At 43.7% G+C, this 21,054-nt stretch overlaps 1 protein-coding gene across 5 annotated transcripts in view; it reads left to right on the top strand.

The window, feature by feature from the left end:
- TSHZ2 (teashirt zinc finger homeobox 2) overlaps positions 1 to 21,054 on the top strand; it is a 438,233-nt gene that overhangs the window by 135,877 nt on the left and 281,302 nt on the right. The window contains exon 1 of one of the 5 annotated variants that reach the window (XM_072735554.1): positions 2,959 to 3,124. The exons of 3 other annotated variants lie outside the window; for them this stretch is intronic. The gene's annotated coding sequence lies outside the window, so the exon portion shown is untranslated. Of the gene's footprint in view, positions 1 to 2,958; positions 3,125 to 21,054 lie in introns of those variants that run through there. One more of the 5 variants, XM_072735556.1, reaches the window with a different exon arrangement.

The raw sequence follows: 21,054 nt of genomic DNA, 5'->3' as shown, positions 1-21,054 counted from the left end.
TGGCTGGGACAACCTGGCCCCATACCAGCCGTCTCTCTTACCAGCAAGATAGCCTATGCATTTTCTTCTTGTAGCAATTGCAGAGGGAAAAAGTGAGCAAGCCAGGTCATGTAAACATTTTTCAATTTTCTGTTTTGCATTCCATTTGCTAATGTCCCAATAGACGACACAGGTCGTGGGCCAAGCTAGGAATCAGAAAGAGGGACACAAAAGCAGTTAGCTGGCAAAGGGCATAGAGAGAGGGAGGCCCATAATACAAACAATATCCCATTCTCTGAATGACAAGACTGAGCCTAGGAGAAATGAGCCAGGCAGTAAAGAGGCTGGGCTTCAAACCTATGCATGTCTGATTCCAAAGCTGAGCTCCTAGCCACATTGCTCTGCTCCCTTAATTTTTTAAAGGAGCTTATAAAAAGGATTCTCCATGTTAAGGCAGCATCTTCCAGGCCAAATGGAGTGTTGAGTAATTGCCTGCTGAATATGGTTGATAGAGAAAGCAAACTTCAAGCCAAAACACTTTAATTTCCCCTAAACATATGTAATCATCTTAATTTCCTTTTTGCCTCTGTTGACAGAGCTTTGGGGAGACAACTCCTTTTTAGCATCAGCCAGTGTTTCCCTGGGAAGCCGCATGCAAGCAATGGGGTTGGCATTCTTTCCTCCTAAAAAAAAAAAAAAAAAAAAATCCATTTTATGTAATTTTACTATCTTCCCTGGGCTGGCCCCTTCTTCCCACCAGGGACCTCTTTTGCTTGACGTTGTTCTTTACCCCACGGGTTTGAACCCTCGTGTTCATTAACAGTCAGGCTCCCGTGTCTTGGGTGATTTGTGACCTAGGTTTAGTTCCCATCACTTGAATCCATTTGGGGGCCGAATTTCATACATAATGAAAGAGCTGGTTGAGCGGTGCTGATGTCTCTGGAAGGACCAGCTCATTGATCAGTAATTGGTTTGCTTCAGAGGGCAGTGTTGTCCTAATCTGAGAGGCAGATTACATTTTCAAACAACGAAGTGCAAACCCAGCATCCTCCTGCAAATCCAGTTTCTTCCGTGGGTTGACATGACCAGAAATTACCATCTTGACTTTATGGAACTGTTAAACATTTTAGAGTACCGCATGAGGTCCGATAATAGATTCAAGTGAAAATAATAGTAATAATAACAGCACCTGATATTTCTAGAACCTTTATCATATGCCAGGAACTGTGCTAAACATTTTGCATGCATTTCACATTCCCCACCATCCCGAGTCATGGATACCACCCTAGGCCCATTTTACAGCTCATGATCTTGAGGGTTTAGGTGATTTTCTTTCCCAGGGGCCACACTGCCAGCCACTAAGTGACAGGGAGAGCCAGGAGTTGGCTCAGCACACGATGGTTAAGAGCAGTAAGGATCAGTAAACTCGGTCTGTAAAGAGCCAACAGTAAATATTTTAGGACTTTGCAGGCTATTTGGCCTCAGCAGCAACTCCTCGGCTCTGCTATTCTCACATGAAAGCAGCCACGGTTGTTGCCTTTACAAATGGGTGTGGCTGTGTGCCTATAAAACTTTATTTACAGAAACAGGCACTGAGCTGGATTTGGCACTTGTCTGGCCTCACTTCCAAGCTGTATTGTTTGGGGCAACCTACTCAACTTCTTTGTAATCTCAGTTTTCTCATCTAAAAAGTGAGGAAGATGATAGTCATCCTACCAAGTGTATAAAGGGTGATCTTGAGGAGTAACTGCCCTTGCATACAAAGCTTTTGTTTCTGGTATCGCTGGGGGGGGGGGGGAGGGGGGAGAGGAGAGGGGAAGAGCAATTTCTTCTGGGCTTGAGCCTCACTTTCTGACTTACCAGCTGAGCGATCTTGGTGTGTCACTTAACATCTCTGCGTCTCAGACTCCTTTTTCCTAAGGTGGAAGATAGCAAGAGCACACATCTGATAGGATAGTTGGAAAGATTAAACGAATTAAATGTGTGCAAAGGGCTTAGAACAGTGCCTGGCACATGGCGAGCCCTTTAGAGGTGCTTGCTTTATGTTATTGTCATTACTAAAAAAAAATCAAGATTTGCGCCCAAGGGCGCCTGGCCTCCAGCTGCAGGCCCTTTGCCACCACATGGTCCTGCAGCGCTTTCTCACCCTCTTATGCTCCCGATGACCCCCTCGGTGACCTGGGGGAGCCTGTGGGCCCTGTACTGGAATACCGTCTTTAAACACATAATATAAAAATATAAAAAAATGACAAAGAAACAGTTATATAGAAGTTCAGTGATCACAATATGTTTTTTTAAAACAGTTTTTGATGCAGTTCTATCTGTACTTCTGTATCAATGTATTAAATAATATCTATCAGGAGGTCTAATAACTACTATAATGTTGAAATAGTATTAAATGTCCGTGACATTTCAGTATCTCTGCAACAACTGTAATATGGTATGATATCTGTGATTTGTACTGGTGCTAAAGTCACAGGGCCCGTGATTGGATGCCTGCATTTATAATTGAAGAAATGCTACATTTCAGGTAAAGGCTGGTGAAAGTAATTGTTTAAAAAAATTCACATTCATGAAATACCTGAATTCACAGATCACTTGGGGTCCACCGGCCCCTAGGTCAAGAATCTCTGTACCTATTGCCACTAACGGAGACACTTTATTTTATTTTTTTAAGATCTCTTTTTCTTTATTATTTATTTGGGAGAGAGAGAGAAAGAGCATGTGCATGCCCAAGCAAGGGGAGTGGCAGAGGGAGAGGAAGAAGCAAACTCTCTGCTGAGCAAGGAGCCTGACACAGGACTCGATCCCAGGACCCTGAGCTCATGACCTGAGCCAAAGGCAGATGCTTAACCCACTGAGCCACCCAGGCACCCTAAAAGAGCCACTTAAAAAAAATAATAAATCTAGCGAACCCTAGTTCCTATGGAAGTGAATGATCCCTGCATCGTTGTCTTACAGCACACACACACAGAGATTGGGTTTGACAGGATGGATCTCTACAAAGAGAGCGATGCTTCTCGAGCCTCTGCAGTCAGGAAGTGTTCATTCACTGGTATGTGGGCGAGAAATCAGAAACGGTGTTGTCTCCTAATTTGATGCCCTGCGTGGAAAAAGATTGTCATTGAGACGAAGCCAGCGAGAGGTAATGGAAACATGATACCACTGACCTCATCCAAAAAAATAGCTATTGTCACAGGACAGAGATGCTGAATATTTGTAGGTTTGGGGAGAAATATATTTGTTAGTGAAATGGAGCTTACTGTGGGGTGAGTAAAGGTGAATTATTTGTCAGACGACTGGAGGAGGTTTATGCAATATAGTATTATTGAGCGGTGCTATTAACAGAGTGAATTGCTATTGTGACATGCCATTAAATTGTTTTTAGTGTCCACAAAGGTATCATTCAGGAGCTGGCAGGGTTAGTAACAGAGTTGTATTTTTGGTGGACAGCAGCAGATCTCGAAACAAAATAGCGTATTTTATAGAAAAGTAAAATATGGCCAAAGCCGGAAGTCCACAGACAATAGAGTCTGGGGTAGTCATTTGCAGCTACTTGACAAGAACCCCGAGAATCCAACAAGGCTCTCTGAGTCCCCGCTGTACGTGTAGTTGATGCATCAGGAAGGAATAGTGAAGAATTGAGATGAAGAGAGAATTCCGAGCCCTCGGCTCTTTCAAGGATGTTGTGTCTTGTTCATGAAGGCATCCCCAGTGTTTAGCAAAGAGGTTGGCTCAATAACTATTTGCTGGGGGGGGGACGGTAAAAAAAAAAAAAAGAAAAAAAGAGGGGAGATCATGAGAGGGGGAGGCAGGAAGAGAGAGAGAGAGAATATTAATTAGCCAAGTGAACCACTGGTGGTACGCAGGCATGTATGTATGGGCATGTGCACCTATTGATGTATTTTTTATTTTTTCAACACCTACTTGTTGTGTGCCTACTAAGTGTCAGCCTCTGTACTGTGTATTAAAAATGTATGTTTAATGAGACGGAAAAGATCCCCGCTCTCAGATGACTGGCGTTCAAGTGAGGGACTCAGAGAACAAACACGAAGTCAAATAAGCTTATTTCAAGACAGTGCTAAGTGTTAAAACAAAAACAAAAGCCAAACCAAAAAAAAAAAAAAAAACCCACCCACGCTGTCATGAGGTAGAGGGGGGCAGCTAGAAAGTAGGGGCTCCTTTGGGTACGGTGGTGATGTTGGCACCGACAAAACCAACGGAGACCTACATTTCCTTAAGGGCTTCCTCCCCACCAGGCGAGGGCTGAGTGCCTTGCATCCGTTATTCCATTTAATCCTCACATCTACACTGCGAAGGACAGAGTATTTATAACAACTTCACAAATGACAGGGAGGAGAGCGAGGCTCAGAAAGGCAAGTTGACTTGTCTACAGTCACAGAGCTGGTAAGAGACAGAAGCAAGACCGAAATACCCTGCCTTGCCTGATCCCACGCCTGAGAGAGAGGAAGCAGGTGCTATGTTGCCTCAAGGGGAAGGGAAGCTCCCCAGTTGATGGTCACACACATTAGGGAAGAAGACTTTGGGGGGGGGGGGGGAAGGTCTCTCTGTTCTTTGATTTGCAAATGAGCGTTCTTTTTATGCTACGTCCTGGCTATTTTCTACCTGGTCACCTGGCTTCGTTCCTGAGACTTGTTGTCAGTAACCCAGATGGTGGATTTCATCTTGAGTCTGATTCATAGATGACTCTGAAGAAAATGTATGTCCTTCCCATATGGAAAAAGAACTGAGTCATCTTCCTAAATTAGATAGGGTAGGGGGAAAGGGATAAAGATCTTAAGGGAAACAAGCTCTTCTCCTGAAGAAATTGTCTCAACCCCATTTAGGACACATTTTTCTCATAGCTGAGCTTTCGTGGACTAAGCCGTGCGGATGGTTGGAATAACAGTAGGACTTTCCCATCAGCCAGCCACCTTCCACCCCACTTCTATCATGGGTACCTTGGAGTATCCGTTTTCTGGCTCAGTACTCACTGTGTGCCCCAGGGCCATTGGGAGTTCACACTTGTTATCCTGATGTATTTTTATTTACATTCTAACATGGCTGAATGCTATAAAATGTTGGCCTGTGCATGTCACTATGTCTTAAATGCAATTTAAAATACCAAGTATCCTTACGATTAGCATTACTATTATCATTTTGGCTATCCAATTATTGATGGTTTTTTTTTTTTTTATGTCCGCATCTAGTATTGAGGTGTCCAGGACAAATGAGCAGGAACACTTTCACCCACTGCGTGACAAAGGTCAAACTGGTCACACTCTCTGGAGAGCGTTTTGGCAATTTATCAAATGCCTCTGGGGCTCCTGGGTGGCTCAGTCGGTTAAGCATCTGCCTTCGGCTCAGATCAGGATCTCAGCTCCGCATCGGGCTCCCTGCGTGGCGGGGAGTCTCCCTCTCCCTCTCCCTCTGCCCCTGCCCCTGCTCATGCTCTCACTCTCTCATTCTCAATCTCTCTCTCTCTAGCAAATAAATAAATAAAATCTTTTTTAAAAATGCCTCTGAGGTAAACATGGCCCATAACACACTAATTCCATTTCTGGAAACTTACTAGAAGTTACATCCACATTAAGATATATGTAAATTATATCCAGTGAAGTATTTATAACATAGGGAAAAATTAGAAACAACTACAATGTCGAATAATGAGGCATTCGTTATTTCTTAAAATAATTCCTATACAGCAACTTAACACCCACCATTAAAAATCCATGCTCATCAAGATAGAATTCTAATATATTAATTAGGGTGAACAAAAGGCACATTAGCAAACAGATGTACATTAGTGACCATATAAAATACTACAACGTTTATTCATGGCTACAGTATATGTATAGATAGATGTAACTGTAGATAAATATAATATTAAAGGTGATATTATCTTATATGATACTGTTGTTATATTATTATGACATAATTTATCATAAGTGGGTTTTTTCTTCATATTTTTCTATAACTTCCACATTTTTTACATGGAACATGTTTTATTATTATAGTCAGGAAAAAATGCACATGTACGTACACAGTGAATGAAGGTCAGTGTTGGTTTTTTTTTTTTTTTTATGAAAAAAGGTCCAAGTTTTGCATTCATTCTACCCAGTGCATTTTTGGGTTGCGCTCCCATGTTGGCCCTCTATTGGGTACCCATCCACCTGTCTCCCAGCTCTGGCTCCCAGCATCCTTCCACTGGCCTTTTGCTTTTCAGCACACATCCCTGACCTCACCCTTCGGGTCCTCCTCCCCAGGTCATGTCACCAACCCCATGCCGACAGTTTCAGAAAAGCTCAGCACTAACTTTGTACCCATTTCCTTCTTGGAAGAAAAGCCAACAAAAGGTGTTCTTAGAGATTCATAGTCGTGCTTCTGGCTAATTCAGAAGAAGGGGAGCAGTAGCAAAAAGAAAAAAAAGAGAGGAGTTTAGCTCAGTATGGTTGATCGTGGCTCAGTATGTTTCCTTATTAATGATGGTTATTAGTTTCTTAATGGCAGATGCTGGGAATTTAAGTCCATATAAAGGCTCGAGAAGTGGTCATGTGTATTGTATGTGAACTGTATCAGAAGAAAGCAGACAGAAAAAAGGAGAAGAAAAAGAAAAAAGAAAAAAACGAGGCAGAGTCGACGCCGAGCCAAACAACTTTTTTGTTGTTTTCTTTTGTAAGTCACAGGGTTGACTGATTTCAGAGGAATTGATATGTCGAAAGGCCATATGGTTAGTGGAAAAGATCTGAGGTTCTGGACTCACATAAAACTGGTTTGAATCCAGGCCTTGCATTCATTGGCTTCGTTAGTTTGGACAGAGACAGTGCGACTTACCAATTAAAACGGCAGCCAGAAAAAATAATAATAATATTTTAAAATATTAAAAATATTTTTAATTTTTAAAATATTTTTAAAAAATATTTTTTAAGAAAAAAAATAAAAATAAAAAAAAATAAAATGGCAGCCAGACGTGAGAGCTCTAATCCCAGCTCAGCAATTTCTAGCTGTGTGATTTCCCGCAAGTCACTTAACCTCTCTGAGCCTTCGCTGCTGTGCAGACATAATGGGAGAGGGGCCCTTTTCTTCTGCAGGATCAGTGATGTCATTAATGAAGCCTCTGACCTGTAGACGCTGCTTACTAAGCAGTAACCGATGTTACCACTCTTGATCATAATGATTTCGTGCTATTTATGTATCTTGCAACGAAGGAGAAAAACAAAGAGATGAAGAAGAGAAGAAAACCCAGATTTCAGTTGTCTGTAGCGGTCACATCAAACTGAGACCTCCCGAATGTTTGGGGTTGTCATGCGTTTTGCTCTAAGTGAAATACAAGAAAGTCACCGGGACATCTGTGAAGGCATGTGTGTGCTCCTCTCCATATTAGATTACATGTTTTAGGACAATAAATCAGTGAAAGAAAAGTAATAAATAATGCATGCCGAAAATGTGATCATGTTTATTAAGAAGCAACAGCCTTGTCATCTTCATTTTCTTCTTCAGTGACTCTCCCCTCTGAGGGTTTGCTCTTCGGGGACTCCCTGCAATTTAGCTGGAGGCCATTCTCTAATTCTTGTTTGCAAAAATACCTGCTTTGCAAAAATAAGTTAAAGGCTGAGCATCCGGGTCCTCTGATGAGTCGCTCATCAAATCCATCCCATCCTTAGAGGTGGCTTCCTGGGAGCTCCACATTTGTATTATTTTGCGCAGCCCCACACGCTGTCTTGTCTCGCAATGGTCTTTCTGCGGCGAGTTTTTAAGAAGCCTCTTCGGGAAAGGCTTTCGGATTTTGGAAAAGAAAACAAAAACCAAAGATCAACTTTCCCTTTTCCTACTCCTGTGCTGCTGCTAAGACGAGATGTTGACATTAGTTGTGACATCCAAGGGCTTTAATTGGGGCTGCATTATAATCTGTTCCTCTGCACCATTTACACTTGGGTGACCCTGAAAAAGACAAAAAAGGAACCACACTGGCAACCGGTCTTCCAGGGGCCCAAGCACAACTTTGCCTGGTTGGAAGCAGAGCTGTGTGTGTTTCGGAAGAGAGAGAAACAGAAAGGGGGCAAGTGAGGTTGAGATTGGGAGCGATGGGGACAGAAAGTGAAGGGAAGCAGGAGGCAAGAGAGAGGGAGCCAGAGGGTAAAGAGTGGCTAGCCTTCGAGCCCCTGGCTGCGCCCTCCTCTCTGGAAGGGGATGACAGATGGGCCCTGCAGAGCCATTGCTCTGCACCCCTGGGATGGGATGTTGGTGGCACAGCCTTCCTGTGAATGTCAGTGTCCTGGGTCCTGAGAGACGGTTCCAAACTTTGAGAGTGGCACTAGCTTGAGACTTCAGGCAAGGGTTGGGTTTGCACGTGCCCCAAATACCTTGAAGCCTCCCTCCCAATCCAGAAGGCTTCTGGCATTCTTTTCGCCTTGGTTAACTGTTGCTACCCTCAAGTACAGGAATCCTCCCCCCCCCCCAAACTCTAATCTGAGAAAACCAGAGCTCCTCCCACCACCACCACCACCACCACCACCACCATTTCTCTCTGTTCTCTCGAGTTCTGTTTGCCATTCCTGTCCCCCTGTTTTCATTTTCTCCCTGGTCCCCTCCCAGTGCCACATCCACATCGCCACACCTGTCTCCTCTTGCTTGGGGTCTGTGTATGATGGCACTTTATCACTGGGCGCCCAGCCCAGCGTGACTGAAGCAGGTTCACGAAATAGTAAATCATTTGGGGACGGAACCCCCTGCTTAATGAGCTTGTCCTGGCACCAACTTATTTATCAGGATTCTCTGTTCATTCCAGTCTACCTGTGAATCCGTGTTAATTTTATTTTTTGACTCATTGGCTCCTTCAGCCCCTACCCCTTCACACCCTTGCTTCCTTCCTGTCGTCATGTGTGCACCTGTTCATTGCCCTCTCTCCTTTCCCTGCCCTCACTAGCATCAGACTGCGTTGCAAAATCAAGGCTTTATGGTTTTATATTACGCATTATATCACCTTCCTGGCCCTCCCTTTCCCTCTCTGGGCGTGAGCCCAGCCCCAGAATTCTTCCACAGGTGCCCACCTCCTTGAACCCTTAGATTCCATGCTGCTCACCTCCTTCCAACCCGGCTTCACTTCATTCTGTTTTGACTTCTGTCATTGTTGACTTCCACCTGACTCCCATTTGTTCTCAACTTGGTCCCTTTAGCCAGAAGCTCTGATCTGCTATTTCCTTGCCTTTGATGTGTCTCCATTTCCTGTAATTAATCTCATTTTCCCTATAGCTCAGCAGCTACATGGACAGCCATAAGGGCAGTGTCCCCAGTTCGAGCTAGCTGCCATGCCTCCCCGACCTGTATCTGCTCCGCACGGTCCGCCTCTTCAGTAGACATGGTCTTGCCCAGGGGTAGAAGGTAGACCTGCCATGTGGAAAATCTAACACTGACTTCTGTTCGAGGAAAATCAGACTGCCGAAGAGCCAGGTATAACACCAGTGGGCAGGTCGTTATATTCCGAACACAGAGCTTTGACGGGAAGCTCTATTTTTAAGAAAATGTATATTTGTACATGTGTCTTTATATCAAGTTTCTATGTATATTCAGTCCTCTGAGAAAAACCAATGAAAATCCAACGGAACATCTAGCCATTCCAATAAATCCTATCACATTGCCAAATATAGTCCTGGGAAATTTTTCCTAACTTTGTAGATCCTGTGGTTTCAAAGCCAGTAATACTCCATGTTCCTTTAATTTTTTATTTTTTATTTATTTTTTTTTTTGTGGGTTTTTTTTTTTTTTTTTTTTTTTTTTTTGCTGTTGTTTAATACTCTGTGTTCTTGATTTATCCTTATCAACATTCCTGACACTGACTATGGGGCGTGTTCAGGACCAAAAGGTCTGTTTAGCCTAATCTTTTTAGTACTAGAACAAATAGATTTGAACAGTCTGTCCTCTTAGGATCTTTTATAAGAATGCTGTCCTTGCATTCTTTGATAGATTTGTTTCCATTTTTCTTAAAAGAAAAAAACAAAAAACAAAACTAGGCTACATGTTTCAGGGGCCAGTCCTTGATATTATCTGGAGGCCCCAACATTCATGAAAATACTTTGAAAATTTAAAGGCATTCTACTCATATGAAAGGCCATTCATTATCTGTCTCCCATAAGCTTTGGTTTCCTTCCTATAAGGCGGGCAGGACTCACCAGGCCTGGTCAGTTGTCAACGCTGCGAGACGCCATATAAAGAAATGCTCTGTACACACCACACCTAACAATGAAGACATTGCGTTGCTATCCTCATGTCTGTGTGGAAAATGGACCAAATTATTATATTTCCTCTGAAACTGTCCACAAGGAGTGTTTGGGTGGATGAGCCAATTAATGTTAGCAAACCATGTTGAGATATAAATTGAACGGTTTTGTGCCAAAGAGAACATTTTTTTTTTCTTCTGACACTGCAGAATTTCCAGTGTTCATTTTACCTGGAGCATTACATGCCTCAATAAAGATTATCCAGCAATTTGACACTTTATCTTTTCCTTGCTTACAAACTGAAATGAGGAGAGTTGGGCATTTTGAAATGCAAGAGTTGATGTATCTCTTGAGTTTTTATTTTATTTTTTATTTTTTTAATAATAAATTTATTTTTTATTGGTGTTCAATTTGCCAACATACAGAATAACACCCAGTGCTCATCCCGTCAAGTGCCCCCCTCAGTGCCCGCCACCCAGTCACCCCCACCCCCCACCCTTCTCCCCTTCCACCACCCCTAGTTTGTTTCCCAGAGTTAGGAGTCTTTATGTTTTGTCTCCCTTTCTGATATTTCCTATCCATTCATCTTTCGATGGAGTTTTTAACTCATCCGTCTGTATCTTCTCAAATAAGACTCCTAAACTTGCATCCTTTACAGATTACTCCCAAACTGGCTTTCCCTACCCAAGGGGACAGCATGACCTCGCTTCCAGTCTGTCGCCACACAGCCGTATGTGCAGCACTATGTATCTATGCATGTGCGTATGTGCATAACTTTACATAAATAGGACCATATGATAGCTGCTCCTTTTAAATTGTAATTAGTCACCTTTTCCCTCTTTTTTATGCTTGACTCTCCCATTCTGGGCCATCGCATGCTCACTGCCCCGTCTCTACTCCACCTCTGTCCCCTAATCCAAATCAACAACCTGGATGGAACTGCTTCACGCTTTACTCCATACTCATGTAAGTTATACGTGATACTTACTCTTCTTTTCTCTCACATGCACTCACATACATGTCACACACACACACACACACACACAAGAGTTGTGGCAACTGCTTTTTGAGGGGTTCTGGGTTTTGTTTGTCTCTGTGTGTAAAATGGAACGCATCTTCCAAGAGTGAAGACATTTGTGTTTGGTTTTTTTGATTTTACTTCTTAAATTGTCATATGGTGAAATTGAGTTTTTCTGGTGGTGTACAGTTCTATAAATTTTAATTCCTGTATCGATTTGTATTATGACCACAGCAATCAGCATATAGACAGTCCCTTCACTCCAGGCACCTTCCTCCTCCTTCCCGCTATAATGCCACTCTTCCACCTCTCTTCCACCTCTCTTCCCTGCCACCCGCCAATCTGTTCTCCTTCACCATAGTTCTGGGGGTTTTCGTAATGTATGTAGATAGAATTCTACAGCGATTAACCTTTAGTGACTGGCTTCCTTCAAGCAGCATAATGCCTTTGTGACACGTGATACTTTTTTTTCTCTTAATTCAACTTAAATTCCAGTAGTTAACATGCAGAGTTATATTAGTCAGGTGTAAAATATAGTGATTCAACACTTCCGTGATACTTTTCGAAAGTATCTGTCAATGGTCCCTCTTTAATATTAGCTGAGGAGTGTTCCATTGTATGGAGGTCCTTAAATTGGGTGATCCATTCTCCTACGAGTAGAGACTTGGTAATTGTGCTAGTTAGGTATGCTTGTTCTAGCATTCCATTTCTACTACTTCAGGTTCAGAAAAAGTTTATATTAGTGCATGAATTTGCCAAATTCAAATATTAAGAAAAATCAAAAGATTAGAGAATCCATCATTAGAATTTAGAATTAATTTGAGCTTACAGATCAGATGGACTTCCAGGACTAACAAAAATGACCCCTTCCACACACTTTATTTTTTACTCTGTGCCAAGCATGGAGATGGACACCAATGTCCAGTATCTTCTCACCTCTCCTAGGACCCCCTCTGCAGTGGGCACTCTTGCCCTGTCTTACAGAAAAGGAACCCAAAACTCCTCTTCAGGTAACAACCAAAGCAGGTGGTCCAACTATGGTAGTTCAAAGTCATTGTCTACCCAGCCTCCTCCCTGACAGTTGGAACTGTCTATCAGCTTGTGCTTCTCTTGGCTTTAGTTAGAGTTTCCAGCCGCTTTCCACTTAGTAGTTTAGATAAACTTGATATTATAGTTTCCTTTCATTCCTTTAAGTGATGCAAATTGCTTTACCCAAAGAAAGGCATCGCATTACGCCATTACATGAAAAAATCTACCGAGAAAGAAAGAAGAAGAAAAAGATGTTTGGATGCCCCCCCCCATTTTTCTTTCTGATTGATTTAAATGACTGCTAAGACTCCCCCCACCCCCTTTCCTCTTGTTAAGTGAAGATATTCAGGTCTTATATACAGAAGCAAAACGAAGGGAAGAGATGATCAGTTATCTGATAAAACTGATGAATATAGTCGAGATTATTCATGGGGGTAGAGGTGGGTGGGAGGACACATCTCCCCTCACCTTCTGCTCCACATCACCACCATGTTCGGGGGATGGGGCTTGGGGTTCCGAAAACTTAAAATACATGAAGGGAACCAATTATCTACTTCAGTTTCCCGCTGTAGTTATGTTCTGGTGATTATTTGTTTGCCTTCGTCATTGTTGATGACGCTTTCATAGCCAAAAATTGAAGAATTGGATTTGCAAAGTAAAGGGAAAATCTGCTAGCAGGAAGTTCGCTTCCATTAGCCATGTAGCATCTACAGCTGGGCAGACAGATGGATACATCGCCGCGTTTCTTTCTTTCTTTCTTTTCATCCTAAACACTGTATATCGAGTAAATAGTTTTCCCAGGGAAAAATCTTGCTGGCTCTGGCACCAAGAATTCAGCTCCTGGAGCTTACATAACTGTGCTTCATGCATTGGGCAGCTCAAGATTCTAGCTTCTGCGAATGACTCTGCTATAAATGGAATGACTTTGTAAATGGCTGTCAGGAACTGCCCCTCCATTAAGGAGCCACGTCTGGCCCATCACAACTGCCATCATCCCTCTCTCCCCCGGCCTATCTGCCGCTAAATCCTGTTTGGTCTACTTTTGAAATGGCTCTCAAATGGGCCCCTTTCTACTGCCACCTCCACTGCTGCATCGAGACCTTCGTCACCTTTCTGATGCATTAATATCATCATCTCCTAACTGGCCGCTGTGCATCCAGGCCCTGGAATCCACTCTTATTGGCAACAGAAGTATCTTTGTAAAGCAAGGCTCTGATCTGATCGTGTATTCCTTAGAATACTATGATTCCCACAGTTCCAAACCAGGTTCGCAGAAAACCAGTGTATGATTTGGGGGAAATATACAAATGAATACATTTTATTTGGAGAGTTATTTAATTTTAGAGTTATATCTTATTGGTGCTGAGCCTAATTTTCCATCCTTGATAGGCACTTATAACCTCCTTTTAAAATAAGTTTAATAAAGTGCGTTTTTCTTAAGCGGACTGCCTAAAAAAATAAATCCCTAAATCAGTGGCCCATATGGCCAAAATTGTGAAGATGGTCTGCAGATGACTGAACCTTGGAAAACACCAGCAGGGAAACAAAGTCCAAACCCTTTTGCCCATCATTAAAGATCTTTCACCACTGGTTTCCCTAGAATAGCAAATAGGCCCATTGGTGCTTGCCCTCCTTCTTCCCCAAGACCAACAAGAACTTCTTCTCCACTGTTAGTCACATCAAATATTTTATAGTTTTCTAAACATATTAACGCTCTTATATTTGTACATTTCCTTTCCCCTCCCCACAAAAATAACATCCCTTTTGTCTGGATTATATTTTTCTACCTGGTGGACTTCTACACATCCTTCAAAACCCAGTTCACATGAGCCCATCTCTTCTCTAAGATTCTTTGGGAGAATTCACCAGGACTCTGCGCTCCTACTTTCTGCTGTATGGCTTTCAATACTTGATATCTTGGCCATCTGTCTAAGTCAGTATCTACTTCCATACCCAGAACTAATGAACCTCACTGAGCTGCACCTAAATCTGTCTCCAATGGTCATTGATGGGCATAGTGAAAGGGCTTAGCTGTTTGCTGAACAAATAAAGAAAGAAACAGCTGAGTAAATCAAGCCAGATTCTTTCTTCAATGGGAGGGTATGTGTAGAAAAGTGAGGTCTCACACACAACACATCTGCCAAAAGAAAATCATCATGATGCACCATCCTCCCTGCTAAGTGGATCTTGGAAAGTTATTCTGATGGTGTTTCTCAAACTACTTAGCTGCAACTATCTGTTCTTCTTAAATTACTCTGAAGCATTTACCCTTACTAAACGGTGATACAGCAGCACAGATGCCTTCTCGTAACACTTGTAAGACTTATTATAATTGCTTGCTCTCTACCTTCCTCCCAAACTCCGACTTCACTAGAGTAGGGATGGAGTCATTTCGTTCAGTGCAGTACCTACGCCCAAGGACAGGGCCAGGCAAAGGGTAGGTATTTAGGTGTTTCTTGAATAAATGGCATCTGAATCTTCCATCTGTTTGGCCAACAGACTCTCAGCTTTTCCTTGCAGGTTACGGAGTGTGCAAGGTGGCGTGAGAAAATCAGGTTGCCTACTTCCAGGGAAATCCCCTCCAAAACAAGTGCCTACCTTTGACTATGTTCCCACTCGGCCCTACGGTGACACCATTTGCCAGCCTGGAGTATTTTCTTTCTTTCCTTGAATTCCCACTGTCCATGCAACACAAGTCAGGCAAATCTGTGCATCTGGCCAGCATTTTGCTTTCAACTATCCATACAAGTGCATGGTGATCAGAGAGTGCATCAGATAAAGGGATGAGCAGAGTGGATGGCATGGCAAGGCCTCAAAACTTCTATTATAATTTATGATAACTTATTACTATTTTTACTTTCCTAATGATCATAAGTGTCATATGCAAAACTTGGTCCTCTTTCTGGTTCCTTTGATAATTTTTTGTCCAGTCCTTAAGCCATCTGATTATTTTGGGGGGATCATACTAAATCTTACCTACTGGCTTTAGTTATCTCAAAAGATTTTTGTGTGTTTCTCAGCATGTAATTATTTTAGGACCCTTGCTTCAAAAATGATCTATTCTCAGGGTGCCTGGGTGGCTGAGTCGGTAAAGCATCTGACTCTTGATCTCAGCTCAGGTCTTGATCCCAGGGTCATGAGCTCAAGCCCCAGATTAGGCTCCATGCTGGGCATGTGCCTACTTAAAAAAAAAAAAAATCTACTCTCATCCTCTTCATTTTCATTCAAGCATGTACTTTATTCAGCCACTCTTTGATCTAACTAGATCTCAGGGTTTCTAGTTCATTAATTCATTAATTCATTCAGTAAATATCCAGTGATATTTTCTCTACACCAGATACTGTTCTAGGCTCTGGGGACACAGTGTTAAACAAGACAACAGCTCTTGTCCTCATAAAGAGTTCATTCAAGAGGAGTCTGGGTGGCTCAGTCAGTTGAGCATCGCACTCTTGATTCTGGCTCAAGTCATGATCTCAGGGTAGTGAGATAGAGCCCCGAGTCAGGCTCCATGTGCAGTGGGGAGTCTGCTTCTCTCCCTCTCTCTGCACTCCCCCATGCCCCACTTGTGCTCTCTGTCTTTCTAAAATACAGAAACCTTAAAAAAAAAGTTTATTCAAGTGAGAAGACAAAGAGAAAAAAGGAATGATACATAAATACAGCAACATATATGATGCTATATTACAGTGTGTTAATATAATAATAAATTATGATATGGGCATTACAAAAAAAGCCAGAAGATGAATAGTGGTTTTGACCTGAGTCACAAAGTCAGTGGCTTCCTGGTTTAACTCCTTGTACTGGCCACCCCAGCTATATTCCCTGGGTCAGCCAGGCACCTGACCAGACCTGTCTTACCTCACCACCCAAACCAGCTTCCCAATGACCTTTGCACATTTCCAATCTAATCAACTCCCCTTACCTTCCACTGTTGATAACTCTAATCTACGCATCACTCTGATCACTCTGGGCACATAGAGAGCCTTGGGGGTAAAGCATCCTGGAAAGACTCATCTCTTTTTGATACCCCCAAAATAATCAAATGGCTTAAGGACTGGACATAAAATTATCAAAGGAACCAGAAAGAGGACCAAGTTTTGCACATGGCACTTATAATCATTAGGAAAGTAAAAATAGTGATAAGTTATCAAAAATTATAATAGGAAGTAAGTTGGGGGGAGAGTACAGGACACCTCATCCTTCAGGACCTTTCCCAAATCCCCTCTTTTGCCACATGCGTCAGTGATGAAGCCTTGTCTCTGCATATGAAAGGTATGTTTCAGCTAAAGAGAAGTTTGCAGAGGCTTCCCCCTTGCACTGTGGAAACATTATTTAGCAGAGCATATTGCATGAAGTTAGGTGACATGGACACACATTTGTTGAATGTGTGTGTGTGTGTGTGTTTGGGACCTTTTGAAATTAATCATCCTGGGGGTCTGGAAGCTAGATTCCATTGGGGGGGATAGTGCAGTGAGCCCCTGGGGAGCCCCACTATCTCCGTGGTGGACAGAGGAGCGCAGCAGCTCCTGAGCAGACAGCAGAATGAGCTGCAAGGAGCCACTCCAGGCCAGCATCCAGGCTCCCTGGAGTCCTCTGCTTCTGCCCAGCCCTTTTCAAGACTGGCGAATGTTGGGAGCCCAAGGCATCATTAGTATCCTTCCATCACTTCCTCATTAGTTCTTAGATAGTGTTTTAATGACAGCTTGAGAGGCTCCGCATCCTGGCCTCCTTCTATTTATGATCCCCACCGTGTTAATGTGCACTTAATGAGAAATTCTTGTCTTGCTTGTAAATCCTGTAGCCGGCATTCAATTTATTGACAGATGTTTGCTTGGATCTCTTTAAAATTACTTCATAAATCTTCCAGGATAAAAGGCCTCAAGTTTGGTTATTAAGACAGGACCTTGTTGACAGTTTCATATTTAACTGTTTAGAACTCAACTGTCAGGCCTGTAACGGGGTGCGCGGCCGAGGGGCACCCGGCCTGAGCGCCGGTCGTTGCATCTCCGGAACCTTCCAGGGCCCTCCCCGGCGAAGGGTGTCGACCGTGCCTTGTAATCCCTTCGGTTAACTTCTCGGTGACCTCGCCGTGCTTCGCACTTACTCATTCAGCATATCGGCGTGTCAGCGTGATGAAGTGCCTGGGCTGATGGGAGCGAGGGGCTGAGCAAGCCGCCGCGCCTCCATCACCAGGGAAGGGCGCGGATGGGAGCCGGGGGGCCGAGGTGGCACCAGCTGCAACCCCGTGAGTTCCAACCGCACCTTTGGGCAGCAAGGCGTGCACGTGGTGGGCGGGGGGATGCTGCTTGGAAGTCTTAAGCCCACACTCATCTTCTGTGGCCTTTTCCATGCCATCTCTGAATCAAGACTTTTTTTTTTTTTCCTATTGCCAGTGGTCCAAAACCCACCTCTAAATGGTTTAAGGAAAAAGATTAAAAAAAAAAAAAAAAAAAAGGTGGAAATAGAGTTAATGGATTCATGTGATTGAACTGTACAGGAGTAGATGGCCTCAGGGCTGGCTTGGTCCAAAGCATGAAATCACTCTGCTTTACACTCTTTCTAGAGTTTTCCTTCCTCTATGTGAGTGAGCATCACCCGCAGAACCCCCCCGGGGGTGGGGGGGGAAGATGCTCCAGGCAGCTTCTAGCTCAGACCCAGGACAAAAATCCACCTGCACCTGATTCTCTTCCAAATGCCCAGGAGGGAGGGCTTGTGGCATCTCATTGGTCCTGCTCGGGTCACATGGCCACGCTTTAGCCAATCACCGTGGTCAGAGGTAGGCTCCCTCCTGATTGGCGAGGTCTGCGTCACGTGAGGAGCCTCCCCGGAAGCGGCGGGAATGAAGATGGCGGAGGCGGAGGTGGATGCTCCAGGGCTACAGGGAGCTCTCGTTACCCCGAGGAAGGAGCCCCACAGCCAGGCAGCATTAAGACCAATGTTCAAACGCCCGGATCAAGTTCAGAACAACATCCTGCCTTGCCTCATTCTCTTCATTTCACTCGGAAGCGTTGTTAGGCGTCGGCAGCCCCTGTGCTCAGCCCGAGTTGGGACCCACCCTGTTGGAGGGATTGCATCTCCAAGATGGGGAAAACTTGAGAAAACCCGGGAGAGGCTGGTTCATTGAGAAGTTCTCTCAAGCCTGTAACAGTAATAGGATGCAAGAGAGAGTTGCTCCACTTAATGCTACCGCAAATCGGCGGTTTGCATGGAAGATGATAACGAGCGGTTTGGGCCAAAAATAGAGTGTTTTTTTGCTTACTCGCTGGTGTCCTGTCACATCGCATTGCTTGAGTTGTGTCGCCTCGCATCGGGCAGCGCGGCCTCCCTGGGCGCAGACATGACCCACTGCTTCCTGGCGCTTTAAGACAAGCGTTTGGGGGGCATCTCTCCCCAACCCGGATTTTTTGCACGAATGCTGTTTCCCAGAGGAGGCACATGTGAATACCATTTGAATTGAAAAACACATCCACCGTTTGAGCCAGAATTGATTAAGGGGCCTATGGGAAGGAAGGCGCTCCAAGCATCTTATTCACAGTCCCTGACAAGCCTCAGCAACCGTCTGGATCTTTAGCCCAGAATCCTCCACCTTTACTAAAATCTGATGTTCACAGATTCGAAGGTGGAAACTTGTGAAAAACGAAGGGGCGGGCCCTTTATGGCCGACAGCTGGACAGTCAGCGGTGGCCTTGATTTTCTGTGAGACCTACTGCTGAAGCCCACAAGAAGCACATTCCTCCCAAAGATCCCTGTTCAAATCCTGGTGCACAGTTGCCTTGTCATGATAGCCACTAAGCCTGTATAATGTCTGCTACATGCCCTGGACTGTCGTGGTCCCTCAATGTATTTTAATTCCTTGAATCTTGCAGTGGCCTTGAATATTATTTCCTGTCACACTGGTGAGGAAACTGGAGGGACAGAGCTATTAAGTAACTTAACCTAATGACCGATAATTTGTGGAGCCGAGATTTTTTTTTTCTTAGATTTATTTATTCATGATAGACAGAGAGAGAGAGAGAGAGAGAGAGAGAGGCAAAGACACAGGCAGTGGGAGAAGCAGGCTCCATGCCGGGAGCCCAACGTGGGACTCGATCCTGGGACTCCAGAATCGTGCCCTGGGCCAAAAGCAAGCACCAAACCACTGAACCACCCAGAGATCCCCTGGAGCTGAGATTTGAACTCACACAATCTGGCCCTTGATCTGTGCTCCAAATATGATGCTGTGTTGCCCATACCGAGGGTCATACGGAGAAACACATTGACTCAAGATTTGCGGTACTAAGTGGTGACAGATGTATAAAACATGAGTTAAATGTTATATACGATATGTAATACAAATATATATGATCATATATAAATATGTGTCACATTATGTGATTATTTTTGTATATTACTTTATGTATTTATATATTTATATTACATTTATATAGATAGAAGTTTATTTATATATGTTTATATATAAACTTTCTCCTCAAAGAATTGAGTCAAGATGTAATAATACAGATCTTAATGGTTTAAAAAAGAAGATAAGAAACCAGAGCAAAATTAAATTTGTTAGAACAATAAGAGAAGTTGGGACGGATGTAATTTTAGAGTAATGTCTGAGGCAAAATTTCAGGCCTGGGCATCCTGATAAACAAAGCCCAAAGGGGATGAGTGAAGAGCAATGACATTTGCAACATCCCAAGATTTAAGCAGCTCATGCCCGAGTCTCAAAACAAGAGTAAAGAAGGATTTGTCCCATGGTCCTCAGACTAAAACATGGTGGAAGCAGAGGGTTGTGAGGAGCTTCACCTTCTTTTAAAGGACAGGAGTTGGAGCAGAAGAGCCCAAAAGAAAACCCTTGTACAGATGTAAAAATAACAGAGCAATTCTGATTCTTGAGCAAGATATTTAATGCCTATGCACCTATTTTCTTATTTGTCTAAATATGCTGTTTTTGTTTGTGTTCCCCCGGAATGAAACCTGGAAACAAATGCTTTCTTTGGTTGTTGATCCCAGGAGAAACCGCTAGGGGAGTGGAGGGGAAGATGGGGAAGGCAAAGATATGAATAGAAGGATCCAGCAAGTAACCACTGTGGACAACTGGGGTTTGATGCTGCTGGGGCAAGTGTAGCAACTCAGAGTTGTCCCAAATGAGGGGTAAAGGTGCTGGAACAGTTTTCCACCAAAACTCCATCTGCCGTAACCTAAGGGCTTCTTCCAGGGGCATTCCCATCCACCACCATTTTCTAGCTTGCCCAATGTGTGAGCCAGACCTGCTCCCGTGGCATGCTGGGAAGAGAGAGGTCCTTGCCCAGGAGATGTAGACAGTGGACTGCCAACATCCAGTGTGGGTAATAGTGGCACCCGCCTCCAAAGGTGGCCATGATGATTGAGTGAGGTAATGCCTATAAAGCACTTGGAATGATATCTAATTTAAAGAAAAACTTAAAAGTTGGAAAATAGTATACGGGCCCACGGAACTAAAAAGGGCAGGAAAAGATCTTGAAGCTTCAAAAAACAGTGGATCCAGGTGCTCAAATATATGGGGTTAGGCAAAGGGTGGGGGTGAATAGCCTATGCAGAGGTGTCCAGAGTTGAGCCCCACCAGATGGTGAAGACCGTGGCATCTCTGTGGTCCCTTTCACATCTAGCATGCTAAGCAGATCTATTCTCAGATACTGAAAACACACTCAGATAATCAGTCAATGCAGTGGAGGGGGGGGAAATGAGTCAACGCAGTTTGGCATCATGTAGCTAAATCCGCCAGTTGCGTGATGGACGGTTTCATTTCTCTACGGGCTGTTTTGGCATTGTGTAGACACAGCCTAAATT

The sequence above is a fragment of the Vulpes vulpes genome, chromosome 14 (genome assembly GCF_048418805.1).
Source record: "Vulpes vulpes isolate BD-2025 chromosome 14, VulVul3, whole genome shotgun sequence".
Classification (NCBI taxonomy): domain Eukaryota; kingdom Metazoa; phylum Chordata; class Mammalia; order Carnivora; family Canidae; genus Vulpes; species Vulpes vulpes.
Note: the sequence above shows the minus strand (reverse complement) of the source record. Positions and strands in the feature narration are given on the sequence as shown.